Genomic DNA, 15,199 nt, shown 5'->3' with positions numbered 1-15,199 from the left:
GCAAAACATTCAAATCCGTAAGTGGGTGAACATTAAAGTCCTAGATGCTGCAAATCTCTATATCTGGATACGGAATGACTGAAAAAAGTTATGTCTCCAGTGTCAAAATGTGTGTAATGCACTAGTAATTCATTTCCTTTATTGCCCAGTGAGGTAGCCATGTATGGAGGTGCTGTAGAGTGAAAATCAAGTTTCAAATGGGCAGTAATCCCTGTGCCTGGATAGCTCAGTCGGTAGAGCATCAGACTTTTAATCTGAGGGTCCAGGGTTCAAGTCCCTGTTCAGGCGTACCTTTGCTTCTTTTACAAAAAATTAAGCAGGAAATATGAATTGCTCATTCTAATATGTGCTATTTCTGATGGCATCGCAACCTTGGGCAATATGACTCTAAGGTAGTGGAGTCCAGAGTTCTTGGATGCTTTGCCAACATTTCAAGCCTGACTGTGCTTCTAAATAGCATGAAATAGCAATCTTTGTACAAAGTTTTAATATTGGGGAGACAGATTGGTCGAAAAAAAAGCAGACAGGCGCTGCTGAGATTCGAACTCAGGATCTCCTGTTTACTAGACAGGCGCTTTAACCAACTAAGCCGCAGCACCTTTTTTGCATCTGGTCTCCTTTCCTTCCTCATGTAATCATTTAGAAGTGAAATCCACTTTTTTAAGGCTGGGCTTCTGTTGCAATATAACTTTTCAAAATGTTTTCCAATTGACTGAAACTCCATTGCACAAAACGAGCATGTCATTAATCGTCGATTTAGAGTGGACTGCATTGCCCAGTGTGTGCATTGAGGAGCACATGTTCGTCTTTACTGGGGAGCAAGTTTGCACTCATGAATGTGGCAAAACATTCAAATCCGTAAGTGGGTGACCATTAAAGTCCTACATGCTGCAAATCTCTATATCTGGATACGGAATGACTGAAAAAAGTTATGTCTCCAGTGTCAAAATGTGTGTAATGCACTAGTAATTCATTTCCTTTATTGACCAGTGAGGTAGCCATGTATGGAAGTGCTGTAGAGTGAAAATCAAGTTTCAAATGGGCAGTGATCCCTGTGCCTGGATAGCTCAGTCGGTAGAGCATCAGACTTTTAATCTGAGGGTCCAGGGTTCAAGTCCCTGTTCAGGCGTACCTTTGCTTCTTTTACAAAAAATTAAGCAGGAAATATGAATTGCTCATTCTAATATGTGCTATTTCTGATGGCATCGCAACCTTGGGCAATATGACTCTAAGGTAGTGGAGTCCAGAGTTCTTGGAGGCTTTGCCAACATTTCAAGCCTGACTGTGCTTCTAAATAGCATGAAATAGCAATCTTTGTACAAAGTTTTAACATTGGGGAGACAGATTGGTCGAAAAAAAAGCAGACAGGCGCTGCTGAGATTCAAACTCAGGATCTCCTGTTTACTAGACAGGCGCTTTAACCAACTAAGCCACAGCACCTTTTTTGCATCTGGTCTCCTTTCCTTCCTCATGTAATCATTTAGAAGTGAAATCCACTTTTTTTAAGGCTAGGCTTCTGTAGCAATATAACTTTTCAAAATGTTTTCCAATTGACTGAAACTCCATTGCACAAAACGAGCATGTCATTAATCGTCGATTTAGAGTGGACTGCATTGCCCAGTGTGTGCATTGAGGAGCACATGTTCGTCTTTACTGGGGAGCAAGTTTGCACTCATGAATGTGGCAAAACATTCAAATCCGTAAGTGGGTGAACATTAAAGTCCTAGATGCTGCAAATCTCTATATCTGGATACGGAATGACTGAAAAAAGTTATGTCTCCAGTGTCAAAATGTGTGTAATGCACTAGTAATTAATTTCCTTTATTGACCAGTGAGGTAGCCATGTATGGAGGTGCTGTAGAGTGAAAATCAAGTTTCAAATGGGCAGTGATCCCTGTGCCTGGATAGCTCAGTCGGTAGAGCATCAGACTTTTAATCTGAGGGTCCAGGGTTCAAGTCACGGTTCAGGCGTACCTTTGCTTCTTTTACAAAAAATTAAGCAGGAAATATGAATTGCTCATTCTAATATGTGCTATTTCTGATGGCATCGCAACCTTGGGCAATATGACTCTAAGGTAGTGGAGTCCAGAGTTCTTGGAGGCTTTGCCAACATTTCAAGCCTGACTGTGCTTCTAAATAGCATGAAATAGCAATCTTTGTACAAAGTTTTAACATTGGGGAGACAGATTGGTCGAAAAAAAAGCAGACAGGCGCTGCTGACATTCAAACTCAGGATCTCCTGTTTACTAGACAGGCGCTTTAACCAACTAAGCCACAGCACCTTTTTTGCATCTGGTCTCCTTTCCTTCCTCATGTAATCATTTAGAAGTGAAATCCACTTTTTTTAAGGCTAGGCTTCTGTAGCAATATAACTTTTCAAAATGTTTTCCAATTGACTGAAACTCCATTGCACAAAACGAGCATGTCATTAATCGTCGATTTAGAGTGGACTGCATTGCCCAGTGTGTGCATTGAGGAGCACATGTTCGTCTTTACTGGGGAGCAAGTTTGCACTCATGAATGTGGCAAAACATTCAAATCCGTAAGTGGGTGACCATTAAAGTCCTACATGCTGCAAATCTCTATATCTGGATACGGAATGACTGAAAAAAGTTATGTCTCCAGTGTCAAAATGTGTGTAATGCACTAGTAATTCATTTCCTTTATTGACCAGTGAGGTAGCCATGTATGGAGGTGCTGTAGAGTGAAAATCAAGTTTCAAATGGGCAGTGATCCCTGTGCCTGGATAGCTCAGTCGGTAGAGCATCAGACTTTTAATCTGAGGGTCCAGGGTTCAAGTCCCTGTTCAGGCGTACCTTTGCTTCTTTTACAAAAAATTAAGCAGGAAATATGAATTGCTCATTCTAATATGTGCTATTTCTGATGGCATCGCAACCTTGGGCAATATGACTCTAAGGTAGTGGAGTCCAGAGTTCTTGGATGCTTTGCCAACATTTCAAGCCTGACTGTGCTTCTAAATAGCATGAAATAGCAATCTTTGTACAAAGTTTTAATATTGGGGAGACAGATTGGTCGAAAAAAAAGCAGACAGGCGCTGGTGAGATTCGAACTCAGGATCTCCTGTTTACTAGACAGGCGCTTTAACCAACTAAGCCACAGCACCTTTTTTGCATCTGGTCTCCTTTCCTTCCTCATGTAATCATTTAGAAGTGAAATCCACTTTTTTAACGCTGGGCTTCTGTTGCAATATAACTTTTCAAAATGTTTTCCAATTGACTGAAACTCCATTGCACAAAACGAGCATGTCATTAATCGTCGATTTAGAGTGGACTGCATTGCCCAGTGTGTGCATTGAGGAGCACATGTTCGTCTTTACTGGGGAGCAAGTTTGCACTCATGAATGTGGCAAAACATTCAAATCCGTAAGTGGGTGAACATTAAAGTCCTAGATGCTGCAAATCTCTATATCTGGATACGGAATGACTGAAAAAAGTTATGTCTCCAGTGTCAAAATGTGTGTAATGCACTAGTAATTAATTTCCTTTATTGACCAGTGAGGTAGCCATGTATGGAGGTGCTGTAGAGTGAAAATCAAGTTTCAAATGGGCAGTGATCCCTGTGCCTGGATAGCTCAGTCGGTAGAGCATCAGACTTTTAATCTGAGGGTCCAGGGTTCAAGTCACGGTTCAGGCGTACCTTTGCTTCTTTTACAAAAAATTAAGCAGGAAATATGAATTGCTCATTCTAATATGTGCTATTTCTGATGGCATCGCAACCTTGGGCAATATGACTCTAAGGTAGTGGAGTCCAGAGTTCTTGGAGGCTTTGCCAACATTTCAAGCCTGACTGTGCTTCTAAATAGCATGAAATAGCAATCTTTGTACAAAGTTTTAACATTGGGGAGACATATTGGTCGAAAAAAAAGCAGACAGGCGCTGCTGACATTCAAACTCAGGATCTCCTGTTTACTAGACAGGCGCTTTAACCAACTAAGCCACAGCACCTTTTTTGCATCTGGTCTCCTTTCCTTCCTCATGTAATCATTTAGAAGTGAAATCCACTTTTTTTAAGGCTAGGCTTCTGTAGCAATATAACTTTTCAAAATGTTTTCCAATTGACTGAAACTCCATTGCACAAAACGAGCATGTCATTAATCGTCGATTTAGAGTGGACTGCATTGCCCAGTGTGTGCATTGAGGAGCACATGTTCATCTTTACTGGGGAGCAAGTTTGCACTCATGAATGTGGCAAAACATTCAAATCCGTAAGTGGGTGAACATTAAACTCCTAGATGCTGCAAATCTCTATATCTGGATACGGAATGACTGAAAAAAGTTATGTCTCCAGTGTCAAAATGTGTGTAATGCACTAGTAATTCATTTCCTTTATTGCCCAGTGAGGTAGCCATGTATGGAGGTGCTGTAGAGTGAAAATCAAGTTTCAAATGGGCAGTAATCCCTGTGCCTGGATAGCTCAGTCGGTAGAGCATCAGACTTTTAATCTGAGGGTCCAGGGTTCAAGTCCCTGTTCAGGCGTACCTTTGCTTCTTTTACAAAAAATTAAGCAGGAAATATGAATTGCTCATTCTAATATGTGCTATTTCTGATGGCATCGCAACCTTGGGCAATATGACTCTAAGGTAGTGGAGTCCAGAGTTCTTGGATGCTTTGCCAACATTTCAAGCCTGACTGTGCTTCTAAATAGCATGAAATAGCAATCTTTGTACAAAGTTTTAATATTGGGGAGACAGATTGGTCGAAAAAAAAGCAGACAGGCGCTGCTGAGATTCGAACTCAGGATCTCCTGTTTACTAGACAGGCGCTTTAACCAACTAAGCCGCAGCACCTTTTTTGCATCTGGTCTCCTTTCCTTCCTCATGTAATCATTTAGAAGTGAAATCCACTTTTTTAACGCTGGGCTTCTGTTGCAATATAACTTTTCAAAATGTTTTCCAATTGACTGAAACTCCATTGCACAAAACGAGCATGTCATTAATCGTCGATTTAGAGTGGACTGCATTGCCCAGTGTGTGCATTGAGGAGCACATGTTCGTCTTTACTGGGGAGCAAGTTTGCACTCATGAATGTGGCAAAACATTCAAATCCGTAAGTGGGTGAACATTAAAGTCCTAGATGCTGCAAATCTCTATATCTGGATACGGAATGACTGAAAAAAGTTATGTCTCCAGTGTCAAAATGTGTGTAATGCACTAGTAATTAATTTCCTTTATTGACCAGTGAGGTAGCCATGTATGGAGGTGCTGTAGAGTGAAAATCAAGTTTCAAATGGGCAGTGATCCCTGTGCCTGGATAGCTCAGTCGGTAGAGCATCAGACTTTTAATCTGAGGGTCCAGGGTTCAAGTCACGGTTCAGGCGTACCTTTGCTTCTTTTACAAAAAATTAAGCAGGAAATATGAATTGCTCATTCTAATATGTGCTATTTCTGATGGCATCGCAACCTTGGGCAATATGACTCTAAGGTAGTGGAGTCCAGAGTTCTTGGAGGCTTTGCCAACATTTCAAGCCTGACTGTGCTTCTAAATAGCATGAAATAGCAATCTTTGTACAAAGTTTTAACATTGGGGAGACATATTGGTCGAAAAAAAAGCAGACAGGCGCTGCTGACATTCAAACTCAGGATCTCCTGTTTACTAGACAGGCGCTTTAACCAACTAAGCCACAGCACCTTTTTTGCATCTGGTCTCCTTTCCTTCCTCATGTAATCATTTAGAAGTGAAATCCACTTTTTTTAAGGCTAGGCTTCTGTAGCAATATAACTTTTCAAAATGTTTTCCAATTGACTGAAACTCCATTGCACAAAACGAGCATGTCATTAATCGTCGATTTAGAGTGGACTGCATTGCCCAGTGTGTGCATTGAGGAGCACATGTTCGTCTTTACTGGGGAGCAAGTTTGCACTCATGAATGTGGCAAAACATTCAAATCCGTAAGTGGGTGACCATTAAAGTCCTACATGCTGCAAATCTCTATATCTGGATACGGAATGACTGAAAAAAGTTATGTCTCCAGTGTCAAAATGTGTGTAATGCACTAGTAATTCATTTCCTTTATTGACCAGTGAGGTAGCCATGTATGGAGGTGCTGTAGAGTGAAAATCAAGTTTCAAATGGGCAGTGATCCCTGTGCCTGGATAGCTCAGTCGGTAGAGCATCAGACTTTTAATCTGAGGGTCCAGGGTTCAAGTCCCTGTTCAGGCGTACCTTTGCTTCTTTTACAAAAAATTAAGCAGGAAATATGAATTGCTCATTCTAATATGTGCTATTTCTGATGGCATCGCAACCTTGGGCAATATGACTCTAAGGTAGTGGAGTCCAGAGTTCTTGGATGCTTTGCCAACATTTCAAGCCTGACTGTGCTTCTAAATAGCATGAAATAGCAATCTTTGTACAAAGTTTTAATATTGGGGAGACAGATTGGTCGAAAAAAAAGCAGACAGGCGCTGCTGAGATTTGAACTCAGGATCTCCTGTTTACTAGACAGGCGCTTTAACCAACTAAGCCGCAGCACCTTTTTTGCATCTGGTCTCCTTTCCTTCCTCATGTAATCATTTAGAAGTGAAATACACTTTTTTAAGGCTGGGCTTCTGTTGCAATATAACTTTTCAAAATGTTTTCCAATTGACTGAAACTCCATTGCACAAAACGAGCATGTCATTAATCGTCGATTTAGAGTGGACTGCATTGCCCAGTGTGTGCATTGAGGAGCACATGTTCGTCTTTACTGGGGAGCAAGTTTGCACTCATGAATGTGGCAAAACATTCAAATCCGTAAGTGGGTGAACATTAAAGTCCTAGATGCTGCAAATCTCTATATCTGGATACGGAATGACTGAAAAAAGTTATGTCTCCAGTGTCAAAATGTGTGTAATGCACTAGTAATTCATTTCCTTTATTGACCAGTGAGGTAGCCATGTATGGAGGTGCTGTAGAGTGAAAATCAAGTTTCAAATGGGCAGTAATCCCTGTGCCTGGATAGCTCAGTCGGTAGAGCATCAGACTTTTAATCTGAGGGTCCAGGGTTCAAGTCCCTGTTCAGGCGTACCTTTGCTTCTTTTACAAAAAATTAAGCAGGAAATATGAATTGCTCATTCTAATATGTGCTATTTCTGATGGCATCGCAACCTTGGGCAATATGACTCTAAGGTAGTGGAGTCCAGAGTTCTTGGATGCTTTGCCAACATTTCAAGCCTGACTGTGCTTCTAAATAGCATGAAATAGCAATCTTTGTACAAAGTTTTAATATTGGGGAGACAGATTGGTCGAAAAAAAAGCAGACAGGCGCTGCTGAGATTCGAACTCAGGATCTCCTGTTTACTAGACAGGCGCTTTAACCAACTAAGCCGCAGCACCTTTTTTGCATCTGGTCTCCTTTCCTTCCTCATGTAATCATGTAGAAGTGAAATCCACTTTTTTAAGGCTGGGCTTCTGTTGCAATATAACTTTTCAAAATGTTTTCCAATTGACTGAAACTCCATTGCACAAAACGAGCATGTCAGTAATCGACGATTTAGAGTGGACTGCATTGCCCAGTGTGTGCATTGAGGAGCACATGTACGTCTTTACTGGTGAGCAAGTTTGCACTCATGAATGCGGCAAAACATTCAAATGCGTGGGCTGGATGACCATTAAAGTCCTACATGCTGCAAATCTCTATATCTGGATACGGAATGACTGAAAAAAGTTATGTCTCCAGTGTCAAAATGTGTGTAATGCACTAGTAATTCATTTCCTTTATTGACCAGTGAGGTAGCCATGTATGGAGGTGCTGTAGAGTGAAAATCAAGTTTCAAATGGGCAGTGATCCCTGTGCCTGGATAGCTCAGTCGGTAGAGCATCAGACTTTTAATCTGAGGGTCCAGGGTTCAAGTCACGGTTCAGGCGTACCTTTGCTTCTTTTACAAAAAATTAAGCAGGAAATATGAATTGCTCATTCTAATATGTGCTATTTCTGATGGCATCGCAACCTTGGGCAATATGACTCTAAGGTAGTGGAGTCCAGAGTTCTTGGAGGCTTTGCCAACATTTCAAGCCTGACTGTGCTTCTAAATAGCATGAAATAGCAATCTTTGTACAAAGTTTTAACATTGGGGAGACATATTGGTCGAAAAAAAAGCAGACAGGCGCTGCTGACATTCAAACTCAGGATCTCCTGTTTACTAGACAGGCGCTTTAACCAACTAAGCCACAGCACCTTTTTTGCATCTGGTCTCCTTTCCTTCCTCATGTAATCATTTAGAAGTGAAATCCACTTTTTTTAAGGCTAGGCTTCTGTAGCAATATAACTTTTCAAAATGTTTTCCAATTGACTGAAACTCCATTGCACAAAACGAGCATGTCATTAATCGTCGATTTAGAGTGGACTGCATTGCCCAGTGTGTGCATTGAGGAGCACATGTTCGTCTTTACTGGGGAGCAAGTTTGCACTCATGAATGTGGCAAAACATTCAAATCCGTAAGTGGGTGAACATTAAAGTCCTAGATGCTGCAAATCTCTATATCTGGATACGGAATGACTGAAAAAAGTTATGTCTCCAGTGTCAAAATGTGTGTAATGCACTAGTAATTCATTTCCTTTATTGCCCAGTGAGGTAGCCATGTATGGAGGTGCTGTAGAGTGAAAATCAAGTTTCAAATGGGCAGTAATCCCTGTGCCTGGATAGCTCAGTCGGTAGAGCATCAGACTTTTAATCTGAGGGTCCAGGGTTCAAGTCCCTGTTCAGGCGTACCTTTGCTTCTTTTACAAAAAATTAAGCAGGAAATATGAATTGCTCATTCTAATATGTGCTATTTCTGATGGCATCGCAACCTTGGGCAATATGACTCTAAGGTAGTGGAGTCCAGAGTTCTTGGATGCTTTGCCAACATTTCAAGCCTGAATGTGCTTCTAAATAGCATGAAATAGCAATCTTTGTACAAAGTTTTAATATTGGGGAGACAGATTGGTCGAAAAAAAAGCAGACAGGCGCTGCTGAGATTCGAACTCAGGATCTCCTGTTTACTAGACAGGCGCTTTAACCAACTAAGCCGCAGCACCTTTTTTGCATCTGGTCTCCTTTCCTTCCTCATGTAATCATTTAGAAGTGAAATCCACTTTTTTAAGGCTGGGCTTCTGTTGCAATATAACTTTTCAAAATGTTTTCCAATTGACTGAAACTCCATTGCACAAAACGAGCATGTCATTAATCGTCGATTTAGAGTGGACTGCATTGCCCAGTGTGTGCATTGAGGAGCACATGTTCGTCTTTACTGGGGAGCAAGTTTGCACTCATGAATGTGGCAAAACATTCAAATCCGTAAGTGGGTGACCATTAAAGTCCTACATGCTGCAAATCTCTATATCTGGATACGGAATGACTGAAAAAAGTTATGTCTCCAGTGTCAAAATGTGTGTAATGCACTAGTAATTCATTTCCTTTATTGACCAGTGAGGTAGCCATGTATGGAGGTGCTGTAGAGTGAAAATCAAGTTTCAAATGGGCAGTGATCCCTGTGCCTGGATAGCTCAGTCGGTAGAGCATCAGACTTTTAATCTGAGGGTCCAGGGTTCAAGTCCCTGTTCAGGCGTACCTTTGCTTCTTTTACAAAAAATTAAGCAGGAAATATGAATTGCTCATTCTAATATGTGCTATTTCTGATGGCATCGCAACCTTGGGCAATATGACTCTAAGGTAGTGGAGTCCAGAGTTCTTGGAGGCTTTGCCAACATTTCAAGCCTGACTGTGCTTCTAAATAGCATGAAATAGCAATCTTTGTACAAAGTTTTAACATTGGGGAGACATATTGGTCGAAAAAAAAGCAGACAGGCGCTGCTGACATTCAAACTCAGGATCTCCTGTTTACTAGACAGGCGCTTTAACCAACTAAGCCACAGCACCTTTTTTGCATCTGGTCTCCTTTCCTTCCTCATGTAATCATTTAGAAGTGAAATCCACTTTTTTTAAGGCTAGGCTTCTGTAGCAATATAACTTTTCAAAATGTTTTCCAATTGACTGAAACTCCATTGCACAAAACGAGCATGTCATTAATCGTCGATTTAGAGTGGACTGCATTGCCCAGTGTGTGCATTGAGGAGCACATGTTCGTCTTTACTGGGGAGCAAGTTTGCACTCATGAATGTGGCAAAACATTCAAATCCGTAAGTGGGTGAACATTAAAGTCCTAGATGCTGCAAATCTCTATATCTGGATACGGAATGACTGAAAAAAGTTATGTCTCCAGTGTCAAAATGTGTGTAATGCACTAGTAATTCATTTCCTTTATTGCCCAGTGAGGTAGCCATGTATGGAGGTGCTGTAGAGTGAAAATCAAGTTTCAAATGGGCAGTAATCCCTGTGCCTGGATAGCTCAGTCGGTAGAGCATCAGACTTTTAATCTGAGGGTCCAGGGTTCAAGTCCCTGTTCAGGCGTACCTTTGCTTCTTTTACAAAAAATTAAGCAGGAAATATGAATTGCTCATTCTAATATGTGCTATTTCTGATGGCATCGCAACCTTGGGCAATATGACTCTAAGGTAGTGGAGTCCAGAGTTCTTGGATGCTTTGCCAACATTTCAAGCCTGACTGTGCTTCTAAATAGCATGAAATAGCAATCTTTGTACAAAGTTTTAATATTGGGGAGACAGATTGGTCGAAAAAAAAGCAGACAGGCGCTGCTGAGATTCGAACTCAGGATCTCCTGTTTACTAGACAGGCGCTTTAACCAACTAAGCCGCAGCACCTTTTTTGCATCTGGTCTCCTTTCCTTCCTCATGTAATCATTTAGAAGTGAAATCCACTTTTTTAAGGCTGGGCTTCTGTTGCAATATAACTTTTCAAAATGTTTTCCAATTGACTGAAACTCCATTGCACAAAACGAGCATGTCATTAATCGTCGATTTAGAGTGGACTGCATTGCCCAGTGTGTGCATTGAGGAGCACATGTTCGTCTTTACTGGGGAGCAAGTTTGCACTCATGAATGTGGCAAAACATTCAAATCCGTAAGTGGGTGACCATTAAAGTCCTACATGCTGCAAATCTCTATATCTGGATACGGAATGACTGAAAAAAGTTATGTCTCCAGTGTCAAAATGTGTGTAATGCACTAGTAATTCATTTCCTTTATTGACCAGTGAGGTAGCCATGTATGGAGGTGCTGTAGAGTGAAAATCAAGTTTCAAATGGGCAGTGATCCCTGTGCCTGGATAGCTCAGTCGGTAGAGCATCAGACTTTTAATCTGAGGGTCCAGGGTTCAAGTCCCTGTTCAGGCGTACCTTTGCTTCTTTTACAAAAAATTAAGCAGGAAATATGAATTGCTCATTCTAATATGTGCTATTTCTGATGGCATCGCAACCTTGGGCAATATGACTCTAAGGTAGTGGAGTCCAGAGTTCTTGGAGGCTTTGCCAACATTTCAAGCCTGACTGTGCTTCTAAATAGCATGAAATAGCAATCTTTGTACAAAGTTTTAACATTGGGGAGACATATTGGTCGAAAAAAAAGCAGACAGGCGCTGCTGACATTCAAACTCAGGATCTCCTGTTTACTAGACAGGCGCTTTAACCAACTAAGCCACAGCACCTTTTTTGCATCTGGTCTCCTTTCCTTCCTCATGTAATCATTTAGAAGTGAAATCCACTTTTTTTAAGGCTAGGCTTCTGTAGCAATATAACTTTTCAAAATGTTTTCCAATTGACTGAAACTCCATTGCACAAAACGAGCATGTCATTAATCGTCGATTTAGAGTGGACTGCATTGCCCAGTGTGTGCATTGAGGAGCACATGTTCGTCTTTACTGGGGAGCAAGTTTGCACTCATGAATGTGGCAAAACATTCAAATCCGTAAGTGGGTGACCATTAAAGTCCTACATGCTGCAAATCTCTATATCTGGATACGGAATGACTGAAAAAAGTTATGTCTCCAGTGTCAAAATGTGTGTAATGCACTAGTAATTCATTTCCTTTATTGACCAGTGAGGTAGCCATGTATGGAGGTGCTGTAGAGTGAAAATCAAGTTTCAAATGGGCAGAGATCCCTGTGCCTGGATAGCTCAGTCGGTAGAGCATCAGACTTTTAATCTGAGGGTCCAGGGTTCAAGTCCCTGTTCAGGCGTACTTTTGCTTCTTTTACAAAAAATTAAGCAGGAAATATGAATTGCTCATTCTAATATGTGCTATTTCTGATGGCATCGCAACCTTGGGCAATATGACTCTAAGGTAGTGGAGTCCAGAGTTCTTGGATGCTTTGCCAACATTTCAAGCCTGACTGTGCTTCTAAATAGCATGAAATAGCAATCTTTGTACAAAGTTTTAATATTGGGGAGACAGATTGGTCGAAAAAAAAGCAGACAGGCGCTGCTGAGATTTGAACTCAGGATCTCCTGTTTACTAGACAGGCGCTTTAACCAACTAAGCCGCAGCACCTTTTTTGCATCTGGTCTCCTTTCCTTCCTTATGTAATCATTTAGAAGTGAAACACACTTTTTTAAGGCTGGGCTTCTGTTGCAATATAACTTTTCAAAATGTTTTCCAATTGACTGAAACTCCATTGCACAAAACGAGCATGTCATTAATCGTCGATTTAGAGTGGACTGCATTGCCCAGTGTGTGCATTGAGGAGCACATGTTCGTCTTTACTGGGGAGCAAGTTTGCACTCATGAATGTGGCAAAACATTCAAATCCGTAAGTGGGTGAACATTAAAGTCCTAGATGCTGCAAATCTCTATATCTGGATACGGAATGACTGAAAAAAGTTATGTCTCCAGTGTCAAAATGTGTGTAATGCACTAGTAATTCATTTCCTTTATTGACCAGTGAGGTAGCCATGTATGGAGGTGCTGTAGAGTGAAAATCAAGTTTCAAATGGGCAGTAATCCCTGTGCCTGGATAGCTCAGTCGGTAGAGCATCAGACTTTTAATCTGAGGGTCCAGGGTTCAAGTCCCTGTTCAGGCGTACCTTTGCTTCTTTTACAAAAAATTAAGCAGGAAATATGAATTGCTCATTCTAATATGTGCTATTTCTGATGGCATCGCAACCTTGGGCAATATGACTCTAAGGTAGTGGAGTCCAGAGTTCTTGGATGCTTTGCCAACATTTCAAGCCTGACTGTGCTTCTAAATAGCATGAAATAGCAATCTTTGTACAAAGTTTTAATATTGGGGAGACAGATTGGTCGAAAAAAAAGCAGACAGGCGCTGCTGAGATTTGAACTCAGGATCTCCTGTTTACTAGACAGGCGCTTTAACCAACTAAGCCGCAGCACCTTTTTTGCATCTGGTCTCCTTTCCTTCCTCATGTAATCATGTAGAAGTGAAATCCACTTTTTTAAGGCTGGGCTTCTGTTGCAATATAACTTTTCAAAATGTTTTCCAATTGACTGAAACTCCATTGCACAAAACGAGCATGTCAGTAATCGACGATTTAGAGTGGACTGCATTGCCCAGTGTGTGCATTGAGGAGCACATGTACGTCTTTACTGGTGAGCAAGTTTGCACTCATGAATGCGGCAAAACATTCAAATGCGTGGGCTGGATGACCATTAAAGTCCTACATGCTGCAAATCTCTATATCTGGATACGGAATGACTGAAAAAAGTTATGTCTCCAGTGTCAAAATGTGTGTAATGCACTAGTAATTCATTTCCTTTATTGACCAGTGAGGTAGCCATGTATGGAGGTGCTGTAGAGTGAAAATCAAGTTTCAAATGGCAGTGATCCCTGTGCCTGGATAGCTCAGTCGGTAGAGCATCAGACTTTTAATCTGAGGGTCCAGGGTTCAAGTCCCTGTTCAGGCGTACCTTTGCTTCTTTTACCATAAATTAAGCAGGAAATATGAATTGCTCATTCTAATATTTGCTATTTCTGATGGCATCGCAACCTTGGGCAATATGACTCTAAGGTAGTGGAGACCAGAGTTCTTGGGTGCTTTGCCAACATTTCAAGCCTGACTGTGCTTCTAAATAGCATGAAATAGCAATCTTTGTACAAAGTTTTAATATTGGGGAGACAGATTGGTCGAAAAAAAAAGCAGAGAGGCGCTGCTGAGATTCAAACTCAGGATCTCCTTTTTACTAGACAGGCGCTTTAACCAACTAAGCCACAGCACCTTTTTTGCATCTGGTCTCCTTTCCTTCCTCATGTAATCATTTAGAAGTGAAATCCACTTTTTTTTAAGGCTGGGCTTCTGTTGCAATATAACTTTTCAAAATGTTTTCCAATTGACTGAAACTCCATTGCACAAAACGAGCATGTCATTAATCGTCGATTTAGAGTGGACTGCATTGCCCAGTGTGTGCATTGAGGAGCACATGTTCGTCTTTACTGGGGAGCAAGTTTGCACTCATGAATGTGGCAAAACATTCAAATCCGTAAGTGGGTGACCATTAAAGTCCTACATGCTGCAAATCTCTATATCTGGATACGGAATGACTGAAAAAAGTTATGTCTCCAGTGTCAAAATGTGTGTAATGCACTAGTAATTCATTTCCTTTATTGACCAGTGAGGTAGCCATGTATGGAGGTGCTGTAGAGTGAAAATCAAGTTTCAAATGGGCAGTGATCCCTGTGCCTGGATAGCTCAGTCGGTAGAGCATCAGACTTTTAATCTGAGGGTCCAGGGTTCAAGTCCCTGTTCAGGCGTACCTTTGCTTCTTTTACAAAAAATTAAGCAGGAAATATGAATTGCTCATTCTAATATGTGCTATTTCTGATGGCATCGCAACCTTGGGCAATATGACTCTAAGGTAGTGGAGTCCAGAGTTCTTGGATGCTTTGCCAACATTTCAAGCCTGACTGTGCTTCTAAATAGCATGAAATAGCAAACTTTGTACAAAGTGTTAATATTGGGGAGACAGATTGGTCGAAAAAAAAGCAGACAGGCGCTGGTGAGATTCGAACTCAGGATCTCCTGTTTACTAGACAGGCGCTTTAACCAACTAAGCCACAGCACCTTTTTTGCATCTGGTCTCCTTTCCTTCCTCATGTAATCATTTAGAAGTGAAATCCACTTTTTTAACGCTGGGCTTCTGTTGCAATATAACTTTTCAAAATGTTTTCCAATTGACTGAAACTCCATTGCACAAAACGAGCATGTCATTAATCGTCGATTTAGAGTGGACTGCATTGCCCAGTGTGTGCATTGAGGAGCACATGTTCGTCTTTACTGGGGAGCAAGTTTGCACTCATGAATGTGGCAAAACATTCAAATCCGTAAGTGGGTGAACATTAAAGTCCTAGATGCTG

The 15,199-nt window shown here is 41.1% G+C and overlaps 14 non-coding genes across 14 annotated transcripts; all 14 read left to right on the top strand.

The window, feature by feature from the left end:
• Window positions 1–215: 215 nt before the first annotated feature.
• On the top strand, window positions 216–288 carry TRNAK-UUU (transfer RNA lysine (anticodon UUU)). Its single transcript has one exon. It is a non-coding gene; the product is annotated as a tRNA-Lys (tRNA).
• Window positions 289–1,056: 768 nt separating this feature from the next.
• TRNAK-UUU (transfer RNA lysine (anticodon UUU)) lies at window positions 1,057–1,129 on the top strand. The gene has a single exon. It is a non-coding gene; the product is annotated as a tRNA-Lys (tRNA).
• Window positions 1,130–2,740: 1,611 nt separating this feature from the next.
• TRNAK-UUU (transfer RNA lysine (anticodon UUU)) lies at window positions 2,741–2,813 on the top strand. The gene has a single exon. It is a non-coding gene; the product is annotated as a tRNA-Lys (tRNA).
• Window positions 2,814–4,423: 1,610 nt separating this feature from the next.
• Window positions 4,424–4,496, top strand: TRNAK-UUU (transfer RNA lysine (anticodon UUU)). Its single transcript has one exon. It is a non-coding gene; the product is annotated as a tRNA-Lys (tRNA).
• Window positions 4,497–6,106: 1,610 nt separating this feature from the next.
• Window positions 6,107–6,179, top strand: TRNAK-UUU (transfer RNA lysine (anticodon UUU)). The gene has a single exon. It is a non-coding gene; the product is annotated as a tRNA-Lys (tRNA).
• A 768-nt stretch (window positions 6,180–6,947) lies between these two features.
• On the top strand, window positions 6,948–7,020 carry TRNAK-UUU (transfer RNA lysine (anticodon UUU)). Its single transcript has one exon. It is a non-coding gene; the product is annotated as a tRNA-Lys (tRNA).
• A 1,611-nt stretch (window positions 7,021–8,631) lies between these two features.
• Window positions 8,632–8,704, top strand: TRNAK-UUU (transfer RNA lysine (anticodon UUU)). Its single transcript has one exon. It is a non-coding gene; the product is annotated as a tRNA-Lys (tRNA).
• Window positions 8,705–9,472: 768 nt separating this feature from the next.
• Window positions 9,473–9,545, top strand: TRNAK-UUU (transfer RNA lysine (anticodon UUU)). The gene has a single exon. It is a non-coding gene; the product is annotated as a tRNA-Lys (tRNA).
• Window positions 9,546–10,314: 769 nt separating this feature from the next.
• TRNAK-UUU (transfer RNA lysine (anticodon UUU)) lies at window positions 10,315–10,387 on the top strand. Its single transcript has one exon. It is a non-coding gene; the product is annotated as a tRNA-Lys (tRNA).
• Window positions 10,388–11,155: 768 nt separating this feature from the next.
• TRNAK-UUU (transfer RNA lysine (anticodon UUU)) lies at window positions 11,156–11,228 on the top strand. The gene has a single exon. It is a non-coding gene; the product is annotated as a tRNA-Lys (tRNA).
• A 769-nt stretch (window positions 11,229–11,997) lies between these two features.
• On the top strand, window positions 11,998–12,070 carry TRNAK-UUU (transfer RNA lysine (anticodon UUU)). The gene has a single exon. It is a non-coding gene; the product is annotated as a tRNA-Lys (tRNA).
• Window positions 12,071–12,838: 768 nt separating this feature from the next.
• TRNAK-UUU (transfer RNA lysine (anticodon UUU)) lies at window positions 12,839–12,911 on the top strand. Its single transcript has one exon. It is a non-coding gene; the product is annotated as a tRNA-Lys (tRNA).
• Window positions 12,912–13,679: 768 nt separating this feature from the next.
• TRNAK-UUU (transfer RNA lysine (anticodon UUU)) lies at window positions 13,680–13,752 on the top strand. The gene has a single exon. It is a non-coding gene; the product is annotated as a tRNA-Lys (tRNA).
• A 771-nt stretch (window positions 13,753–14,523) lies between these two features.
• TRNAK-UUU (transfer RNA lysine (anticodon UUU)) lies at window positions 14,524–14,596 on the top strand. The gene has a single exon. It is a non-coding gene; the product is annotated as a tRNA-Lys (tRNA).
• The last annotated feature ends 603 nt before the right edge of the window (window positions 14,597–15,199 follow it).

This window comes from Ambystoma mexicanum, unplaced genomic scaffold, assembly GCF_040938575.1.
Source record: "Ambystoma mexicanum isolate Mex_15411 unplaced genomic scaffold, UKY_AmexF1_1 Mex_scaf1, whole genome shotgun sequence".
NCBI lineage: Eukaryota > Metazoa > Chordata > Amphibia > Caudata > Ambystomatidae > Ambystoma > Ambystoma mexicanum.
Note: the sequence above shows the minus strand (reverse complement) of the source record. Positions and strands in the feature narration are given on the sequence as shown.